This window comes from Saccostrea cucullata, unplaced genomic scaffold (assembly GCF_032062105.1).
Source record: "Saccostrea cucullata isolate Sc308-1 unplaced genomic scaffold, CSIRO_AGI_Scuc_v1 ctg11150, whole genome shotgun sequence".
Taxonomy (NCBI): domain Eukaryota; kingdom Metazoa; phylum Mollusca; class Bivalvia; order Ostreida; family Ostreidae; genus Saccostrea; species Saccostrea cuccullata.
In genome coordinates, this window is record NW_026918947.1 from 53,798 (window position 1) to 64,446 (window position 10,649).

Genomic DNA, 10,649 nt, shown 5'->3' on the forward strand with positions numbered 1-10,649 from the left:
CTTCTTGTTATTGATTCAAAATTTCAAACTCCTAGGAAAATCTCGTGGAAAAACTTCATTTTATGAAATACTCATAAAAGGTTTCATAACTTTTGCCTAAAAAATGAGAAGTAGCAAAAACTCAATGGCCTTTTCACCTTTTTCAAATTCGAAACTCATATATCATAATGACAAGTGTTATATATTGTAATGATAAGTGTACAACATTTTCATACACAACGCCTTCTTAAAGTGGCCAAAAAAACCGTTTTACTTCTGTAATTGTCCAATACGATTTTAAAAAGAATTGCTTTTTTAGGAGCATTTGCTCCACGGGCACTGGAAGTTAATGTAAATATATAGTATGTGCATGTATAAAAAAAAGAAGGGTAGGACACTCTTTTTGAGGCAAATTCGGGTTTGGGGTATTGTGGGCCTTTCTCAGAAGACTTGACGCGATAAATCGTTCACATATAACTTACTATCAATATATGTACCGTTTCGTTCCGCTCCAATGCCGTTCCTTCGAAGAAAAAGATGTTTTTATACCACCAAGTGGCTAAGAATTTCGCTATGCTGCCTTACTTCCGCTTTATCCGCACTGAATATAAAGGTAAGTTTTGATTAGTCAATAATAAAATAAAATTTAATATTTTTTCCCGTCACTAGGTGGCAGTTTGATAGACATGAAGCGGCACATTCAAATATGTAATCATTCGCCAATCAAACCTCACCTTTATGAAGAAAATTGAACCGATGGTTTCAGATATTTTTGCGATTAAAAAAATTTCAATGGCAAAAAACTAAAAGATTCAGTAGATGACGTCACAATATTTGACCTTTGACCTTTGACCTCTTGATATGACCTTGACCTTTTCAGTATATAAGTGACCAATATATAGGATTCTCTGATTTTTTCACAAAATATGACGCAAACATGCCAAAACTTATTATTTTTCTTACAGAGATCATTCATTGTTGTCAGTATAGTAATAAATTATTATTCTTCTTTTCTCCGGTACTTTTTAAGAAATTGGTTAAAATAGAATCCACGGGTGTTTTGTCCTACCTTAATTGTAATGAAATGATCATTATAACGCAATATTGATTTTTTAAACTTTATTTTCATGTACTTTGATTTATAAAAGTTAATTGTCACTATTGCTAACTTTTGTAAACTATAATTATTATTTTTAGTTGTGAAATAAACATTTATCGCCAAAAGGATACAATCTGTAGATATACATGCATTCTATTGATCCAAAGAAACAGAAGAAAGGAATATTTAACTCTTTATTTGATGAGAAGTCAATATTCCATTGTAACATCGACAGTAGTCAGATCTTCTGATTTATCCTGGAATAAAATTGAAACCTGCATGTTTATATTAATTATAACCCATATAATTCTAGTTTCAATGCTCCTATTATAAAACTTTAATGGTTGAATTTAAGAAAAGTTATAAATAAATTATTCTTCTTTAAAGAATATTTCTTTTGTTTCATACTGAGTATTTTATTTTAAAAAGTACGATTCTCGTTACCTAAGCAGCATCTTGGACAACCGTTTTGCTCTATTTCAGTTTCACCAGTGTCACCGCAAAAAACCATAGGACACAAGGGACTTTCCTCTGTGATAAATAAATTAAATACTAGTAAAATCATATGCTGCTAAACAAATTAAGACTTCAAAATGTCAGTAAAGATTTTCCAAAAAACTAAGCACGTGATTTAAATCTTTCTTATTTTTGCACGTGTTTTAATTATAGTCAAACATTGGGAAAATACAAAAATATGTGAATTTTTTATGTACAGTGCATGTTTCCTGGCGTGGAAGGACTGAGGCAAAGAAAACAAAATCAGGATTCATGCATTCTTTTGTCTTGAAAAATAAAAAAAATACATTTGCACCCGGACACCTATCGAAATAATGTTTCTATATTTAAATTAATATGTACACCTCCATCCAAACTCTTCTGAAAAAATTACAATACATGACGTTTTTGCCTCGGTCTATATTCAATGTCCACAACATATTTGATATGTTTATTTCCATCACTGAGTACACCACTCCATAGACAACCAGAATTTTAGATAGGAAAACGAGGGACGGCCTTTCTTTATGTATGCAATGACAATGCCGATGGTGTTGAGAACCTTTCCAATCCACCGTGTACGTGTAACAATGTCAATGTGATGGGACTATTTAACCATAGACATAGAATTAACAACAGTTATTTCCATTCTTATGTCGATACGATGTATCCCTATGAGCTTGAGATAAAAGATATCACAGAGTCTGACACATTTGTTTTACATTTGGATATCTAACTTGAAAAAGACGTTAATGGTAATCTATCAACCAAGCGTTATGATAAACGCGATGACTTTAAATTTTCAATCGTCAACTTCCATTTCTTTTGCCGTAGTATACATGTACCTTCATCACCTCCATACGGGGTATATATATCTCTCGGTTTATTCAACACTCAAGAGCATGCTTTCCATGTATGTACATATGTACAATTTGTGAAACGAGATGCATTATTAACAAACAAGCTGATGAAACAAAATTATCAGAAGTCTCCTTTAAAGTCATCATTTTGTAATTTCTTTGGTCGATACAATGACTTGTCAGCCAATACAATTTATCATTAAGTCTAATGCTGACTTTATACTGCGTTAATACCGTGTTTCATACCGACTGTTATTTCATTATATACACATAATATTGTCGAAGAATTTTTTCCGTCATATCCCAATGATAACAATGAACACACTTCGGATGTTACCGGTCGGCAGGGGACGCTCACTCCTCCATTGCCCCTCCAATCTCTGATATTTTTAGAGGTCAGTGTTCGCTCTGCTCCAATTGTCTACTGTTCAATAGACTTTGGAGACTGAATACTGTTCTGTATCTCCATACATTAATTTACTTACTTAGAATCCATACACGTCCATCCACACAAGCCACGTATAAAATCATTAAAACTGTTATAATTGTGATAAAATACCGGAGGGCACTCATTCTATGTAGGGATAAACGAAAATTATAAATAATTTAATTTTAGTTGTAACACGTCATTTGATTGGTTGAACGGTTTTATCCATTTCGTATAACATAACTTGCCTACGTCACAATGAGTTACGTCAAAAACGTATTACTCCGCTTGACGTTATTTTAAAATAATGCTCAATTTGAAGCCCTTTTCCGGAGGAAATATTGTCTCATTGTCTACACTGAAATTAAATTATAAGGAATGAAGCTTATTTCAACTTATGTTATCCGATATAACAAAACTTGGGGCAGTTTACGCTTTCTTATAAACCGCTTCGCGGTTTATTAAGCGTAAACTGCCCCAAGTTATGTTATATCGGATAACATAAGTTGAAATAAGCTTCATTCCTTAAATAATTTAAAAAATACATTTTATAGCTATTTGTCTAGGGATTTCCCGAGAACCTTTTAAATGATTGATATGTGTATGTATTTCAAGTCTTAGCTGAAACTACGTACTAATTTACAAGTGAGTTATTGATGATGCTGGCAAAAAATAAATCAGACAAATAATTGAATAGCACATAGAGTGAAGTATTTTAAGTTATTCAAAATCTTTCTAGCTTCTGGTAAAGTTCTGTGTTAGACGATGTTTTTGAAAACACATTGGGTTTTTTTTAATAGAACGTCACTAGTTGTAATATCGAACTTCATAACATATAAATTTTTTATTGGAATCATTTCAAAATATGCTTAATAAAGGTGTTTTTCCTGGCCATTTTCAAAACATGTTACTTATACTTACCTTAGAAATCCAGAAGTACGAGGGACGTTCAATAAATAATGTCATTGGGGCTCGGAAAGAAACAATAAACGCTTTTCTATGACTTAGTCAGAATGATTTAACTAAAATATTCTCTTTCAATTCAAACGCATATCCGTGACATTTTCATTCAATTTCTAATTGTTTTTTGAACACATTTTTGAGTAAGACCCTTCATATACTGGAATATGGCAGATCCTATGATTTGCTGTACTTGTTTTTCTTTTTTCTGATAGATGATTTTCTAAGTTTAGGAAATGAAACAAATCAAAGTTTGAAAGATCTGGAAAATTTTGTTGGTGTGACAAAACATTAACTTTCCGTTTATCCCCAAAACTCCTTTACTCTTCATGGCCTGTGGGTTTGGGCGCTGTCATGAAGACATTTAATGTAGTGAATTCCTCATTCTGTTTCTTTCCTCTCATAAACCTTTCAATTTTTTTGCAAAAAAATTGTTTTCTAGACTCCTCCAGAAATTGAACTTCCTCCCCGAATATGAATTTGAAGAACAAGACCGCTAATATTTAATAAAATAGCATATAAAACTGTTTTATGCTCCTGCAATTCTTTGCTCTTCTTAGGCCTTTGCAGTTTTGTCACGTGCAACTTATTTTAAATTTGTTTTGAGGGCTTACAGCAAAATGGATTCAAGTTTCATTATCTGTTAGAATTTCATACAAACGTAGATAAGTACAATTTTTGATTTTTTAAAATAATTGTTTGGATATTCCTACAAGCTGTCGTTTTCACTTATTTTTCAAAATATAGGGTGACCTTTGAGTGTTAAACTTTTCTACCATAAAATGTTTCTTTAAAACAGTATGAACTATCCCCAAAATGATTTTTATCAATTTTCCTATGTGTCTTAAAGTCAATAAAACATAATCAGTGATAATTTCTTGAAATTTTGCATATTTACATTGGTTGTTGTAAGTCATTGTTGCCAAGGACGGTACCCATTTTTGATGCCCATTATATAATTTTTGTTTATTGAAATCTACATTTTCACCTGTCTATAAAACAGGCATTGGTTGCTGTAAATTTCACATATTTCAGTTATCAATTTTTGGGATATTAAGAAGTTCTACAGCTGCTTTAATGAAGCGTTTAATTTTACTCTAGTTTACTGACTCTTGACCATTCATTTTTAATGCAATGTCTCGAATAGCCCTTGTTTTCCAGCTTCCCACGATAAAATAATGCGATGAAAAGTGGTCACACAAACTGTTATCAATTCATTAAAGATTCAATAATGAGAGAAAGTCAAGTTTTATGTCATATGACTACTATATTGTATGCCATCGAGCTAATGACATTATTTATTGAACGTCCCTCGTACTTCATTACATGGTCATGGACTCATATAGAAGACTATGTAAACATTTTTATCAACTTATCACCAATAGGTTCGAAATGTGTATTATACTATTTGCAACATCAGACAGACAGAGTGTCTTTGCTGATATAAAAGAGGAGGGCATAATTAACAAGAGGCCCACGGGCCACATCACTCACCTGAGTACTGTGGCTAAGGAAAAAGCAAAAAAAGTTCAGTATTACAAAGCTTGAATGCATGAGTGGTCCCGACCTACTCTTAAAAAGCAGAAGGGGTGAGGGGGAGGGGGTACAATTTAAACAAACTTGAATATACATGTAAACTATCTGAGGATGCTTCCAAATAAAATTGACAAACCATGACTTTGCTGTTCTTGAAGATTGTTCCTATATATTCATATGTTAAACTTTGATCGTCCATTGTGGCTTTACCCTACCCAGGGGTCATAATTTTGAACAAACTTGAATCTACACTACCTGTGGATGCTTTAACATATTATGAACAATCATGGTTTTGGTTTTCTTGAGAAGACATTTGACGATTGTTCCTATGTATTCCTATACTAAACTTTTATCGTCCATTATGGCTCCACCCTACCCCCAGGGGTCATGATTTGAATAAACATGAACTACACTACCTGTGGATGCTTTAACATAAATTTGATCAACGATGTCTTTAATAGTCTATTTTGTTTTTCGTCAGTGATGCTAAAGAAGCCCTTTTAATCTCTAATGTAACGGTTTCTTTAAGAAAGAATCCATAATAGAATCATTATTAGAATACAATTCCTAATATATAATTCCACAAAAAAAATTCACCAAAAGAATAATCAAGGCTTCTTCGTGCATTATTTAAGTTTCGGTGTATCTTAATCATAATCATGTGGCGGTATCCAAATTATATCCACATTATATTTCATCATAGTTATGTTGCATAATAATGAGGATTTTTTTTTATTTTTTAGGTTTCGGCATGATTATATAGGGAAAAAACATACAGGGTGGAAGGACCTTAAAGCTTTAGTAAGGATTAATAAGAACAAGAAGAGGAATATATTAATCTTTATTTTACGCGATCTTCATTGTATCAGAGCATCGAGTACCCCAGATCACTGAGTTATCGTACAGCTGAAATGAAATAAAAGAACACTTATATACATATGTATATACATTGTCATTATTAATAAGCATCATGCATTGCCCCATGTATAGAGTCAAATGTGCCACATAATATATCAGCAGGCTAATTAAATTCTATGTAAACGTTTTTTGTTTTTTTTTTGGTAATTGTTTAGACAAAGAAGTGTCCTTTCATTTTAGTTCCTGAGTAAGAGTTCATTTAAGTAATACTAAAATTGAAATTTTCACAAATTTCCAAAAATTTAATTTTGGAAGTATCATTTGTAATTCATATGCATTTTCTCAATGGATTCTGTTGTTGTGATAAAATAATTCAATAATTAAATTATTTATTTCAATGAACATTAAATATCATATCTTATTATTTTTTATCAATAAACAGAAGAAATTGTCCTCTGAATAGCGACTGTCAAAAAAAAAAAGAAATAAAGATGCGTTATCATGATAAATTCTTTTTAAATGTAAGATAAATCATGAAATGTGTGTGAGAGGATATCAGATGTAAAGTAAAAAAAACATTTACCATGATTTATCACTCAACATGGATTTTTGAGAAAATTTTATTTTTAGATATTTTATTGATTTTTTAGAAATATATTTTCTTTCCTTTTAAACAGGTTTATTAAGCTAAAAATTAAAACGCTCTAAAGAAATTTTAAAAAAGACTTACGTTTTCGTTTACATATACACGTTGGACACTTATCTCGCCATACCCTGCCGTACTTACAGTGTTCCCTGGGGTCGCACATTATTGTTGAACAACCTGTATTTTTAATTCAATAATAAATTAGAGATTTAAAGATGGCTTACTTCTATGTTTATTTGATTGATTAATATATATCATATAATAGTGTAGATGTACTCTTTTAGGCCGAGTCGGTATAAGTTCAGCCATATTTCGGCGTTTTAAAAGCTTGTACCTACCTTTCAGTTACCTGAGTGGTAGAGATTCATCCTGTGTCGAAATTATAATTCGACAATATCCAAAATACATGGAAAAATTGTAAACAAGCACACATTTGCCAGTAAAAAAAAGTTCTCTTTTTTCTAAGTAAATCGACGACTGTCGTGAATAACTTTAAGGCATTATTAAAAACTGTATGCACATATATTGTCTAAATAGCGATTAAGAGACACTGGATTCATTATAAATTTTATCAAATGATAAAGAAATTAACCTTCACGAACTCGCCCGTCCAAACAAACCACACACAAAAGTCCTAAAATCGCCACAGCAAAGAAAAGATGTCGTAATTTGATCATTCTGTGTGAGGACAATTGAAAGAAAAATTTGGCAGATTGTAGTTACATGTATGCATATATTTTGCATTTTTATATTTTTTGTTGCACTTGACAGGCATTAACATGATGTATTTCATATCACTATTACGTAAAATGAGGAAATTATTGATGGTTAGCCTCGGGTTAATTAAAACAGCTGCGTGCGTGTATCAAATTATGTGGATATGGATTTCAACATTTTTCCTTTATAATTTTTAACATCAGCCTTGTAAATCTGCTTTTTAACAATTGTGTTAACTTTTTGATTGTGTCTTTGATATTAAAAAAAATGTTACGTGAACGTATTTATTAACCATGCAATAATACACATGATGTTTTGTTTGTTCCCCTCGAGATTTTTATGCCCCTGTAAACAAAGTTTCGGGGTATATAGTTTTTAACGTGTCCGTCCGTCTGTCTGTTTAGCTGTCCGTCTGTCTCTCTGTCTGTTTGTTTGTCCGCAAAAACTTTAACCTTGTCAATAATTTTTGATTTATTAGGTCTATGACTTTCATATTTCACAGACTAGTGTATTTCTTGTAACAAGAAAGTATTGGGTTCCACCAAATTTTCCTTTTGACATTGACCTCAGAGTTTGAACCACTTTTACACAAAAATTCCAAACTTTTACTATGACCATATCTTTTGAACAATAGAAAACATGGCATTTAAAATTCACATACGTATTTTCTGTGGAAAGACCTTTCATTGGATAACAACAACCTTGACCATTTGACCATGACCTTAGAGATTTCTGTAATTATGAAATAACTCTAACCTTGGCCATAACCTTTGAACGGTAAGGAAAAGGGCTTCCAAACTTCACATATGTAATTCTTATGAGACCTCTTACCTTGACCTTGAATTTTGAACTACTTTTAAAAAGCAAAACTTGGACATAACTTTTAAAGGGTAAGGGTTGGTCTTTCATACTTTACATATTTCAACCTTGAGACAAGTCATTTGCTTGTAAGACCTTTGAACCCTTGAACTTGGAGTTTGACCTATTTTTAAAAAATTTTCACCTTAGCCTTTTTAATGGTTAGGACTAGGGCTTCCATACTTGACATTTGTATTTTTGTGGCAAGACCTTTCATTGGATACCAGTTACCTTGACCTTGTAACCTTGATCTCGGAGATTTCCGTACTTATGAAAAAACTTAAATCTATGCCTACTTTCATATTTCACAATTGTATTTCCAGTGAGAATACCCTACGTTTTGTACCAATACATTGAAATTGCCTTTAAGAAATGTTTAATCTTTGCTATGTTGCCATTAAGGGGGCATCAGTGTTTCACAAACACATGTTGTTTTGAGATGGGTTTGATCTTTAGATCTGAGATATTTTGAAATAGAAGTGACAAAACACAATAGAATATAAGCCGAAAAGTTCTGTATTATCCTCTTTGTTTTCCTACAATGGCAAATTTCATTATTAAGTATTAAAAAAAAAAAACTTTGCCAAATAAATAATTTTTATGACTAAAAAATACACAACTACACTATTTATGAGTTACCAATAGGTACATGTGTATGCAGAAACTTTTCAATCTTTTTTTTACATTTGTCTCTATTGTGACGCAGTAGTTGTAGTGTTTGCTCTAGAATTGCGTACAGAGTTGATCCTTATGTCGTGAGTTGTAATCGATGTGACGAGGAGGATAGTCTTTCCGATGAGACCATATAAATGGAGGTCCTGTGTTGCATTAGGTGCTGTTAAGAAAAAGATCCTTCACTGTTTAAAGATTGTAAGCGATGAGGGTTGGTCGTAATTTCCTGCATTTCAACACATTTTTTGCCAAAAATTATAAACATCTCTCACCATATACACTAAAGATGCTCTTTAATGATACAATTATTCCCGAATTGGAGTGTTCATTCTCTCCGTTAAAGTATCTATTTGTATACAAAGTTTAACTGTGTAGTCGATTATATTCTAAAGTGCTATTTTCATCTTATTAAAAAAAAACTATTTTAAAAAAACAATTACAGAAGATGAAAATTCGACCATAGATTCATAAACCGTATCAATGGATTATGAACGATTGTGTAGCTATAGTCCATCGAAAAGTCGTACACATTTCTCGAAAGCACCAAGAAGTACAATCTTAAAAAATGACATTCTCAATCCAACCGCTTAATGATATTTTTTTTAGTAAAGCGACATTTGAGCATCATCGACTTAGTACATGTATGCCAACTGTTGATTCAATTATTCATATGAATAAATCTTGTATCTCACCACAAAAGGATATCTCTATCATTACGCGGCGTTTTATCGTTAGCGGTTGCTACAACACTACGTTACAAGCACATGTCATGTGACCAGAGAAAATGACAGGCTTTTTATATCATTAATAGCTGCTTTTTCAATGAAAATAAAACTTTACTTACCAGATCATTGGTCATTTGCAAAAATATTTGCTTAAACACATTCTGATTGCACAAACAAGTACTCTGAAATACACATCAAAAAGATGCTTGATTTTCTGATTGACAATATCTATTTGGTTTTTGGAGACCAGGTCTTCCAACAATCTATCGAATTCCCATGGGTACCAATTAGCAGACCTATTTTTGTTTTCATATGAAACAAAATTAATGCAAAATCTTATGCGAGGAAAGAAGAAAATACTTGTTGTGGCCTTCAACTCGACATTTAGATATATCGACGACGCATTGTCAATTAACAATGGTAATTTCCATTCCTGGTGAGCTTGAGGTAAAAGAAACCACAGAGTCTGACACAACTGTTTCAGACTTGGATAATTTACTTGAAAAAGACATTAATGGTTATCTAACAACCAAGTTCTATCACAAACGGGATGACTTTTACTTTTCCACCGTCAACTTCCCTTATTTATGCAGCAATAAACCTCCATCACCTGCATACTGAGTTTATATCTCTCAGTTGATTCATCATATGCGAGAGCATGCTCTACGTATGAGCAATTTCTAAAACGAGGTAAATTATAGGCAAAAAAGTTGATGAAACAAGAATATCAGCAGTCTCGTTTAATATCATAATTTCGTTAGTTCAGCAAATAAATTTGTCGCATATCTGCGGTGATTTTCTTTGATCTTTGTTTGGT

At 32.0% G+C, this 10,649-nt stretch overlaps 2 long non-coding RNA genes across 2 annotated transcripts; both read right to left on the minus strand.

The window, feature by feature from the left end:
* Nucleotides 1–1,258: 1,258 nt before the first annotated feature.
* LOC134276070 (uncharacterized) lies at nucleotides 1,259–3,029 on the minus strand. The gene is made up of 3 exons (XR_009993973.1): nucleotides 2,919–3,029; nucleotides 1,523–1,609; nucleotides 1,259–1,335 (listed from the first exon to the last, which is right to left on the minus strand). It is a non-coding gene; the product is annotated as an uncharacterized LOC134276070 (long non-coding RNA).
* A 3,154-nt stretch (nucleotides 3,030–6,183) lies between these two features.
* LOC134276077 (uncharacterized) lies at nucleotides 6,184–7,582 on the minus strand. Its single transcript, XR_009993974.1, has 3 exons — nucleotides 7,453–7,582; nucleotides 6,945–7,037; nucleotides 6,184–6,262 (listed from the first exon to the last, which is right to left on the minus strand). It is a non-coding gene; the product is annotated as an uncharacterized LOC134276077 (long non-coding RNA).
* Nucleotides 7,583–10,649: the final 3,067 nt, after the last annotated feature.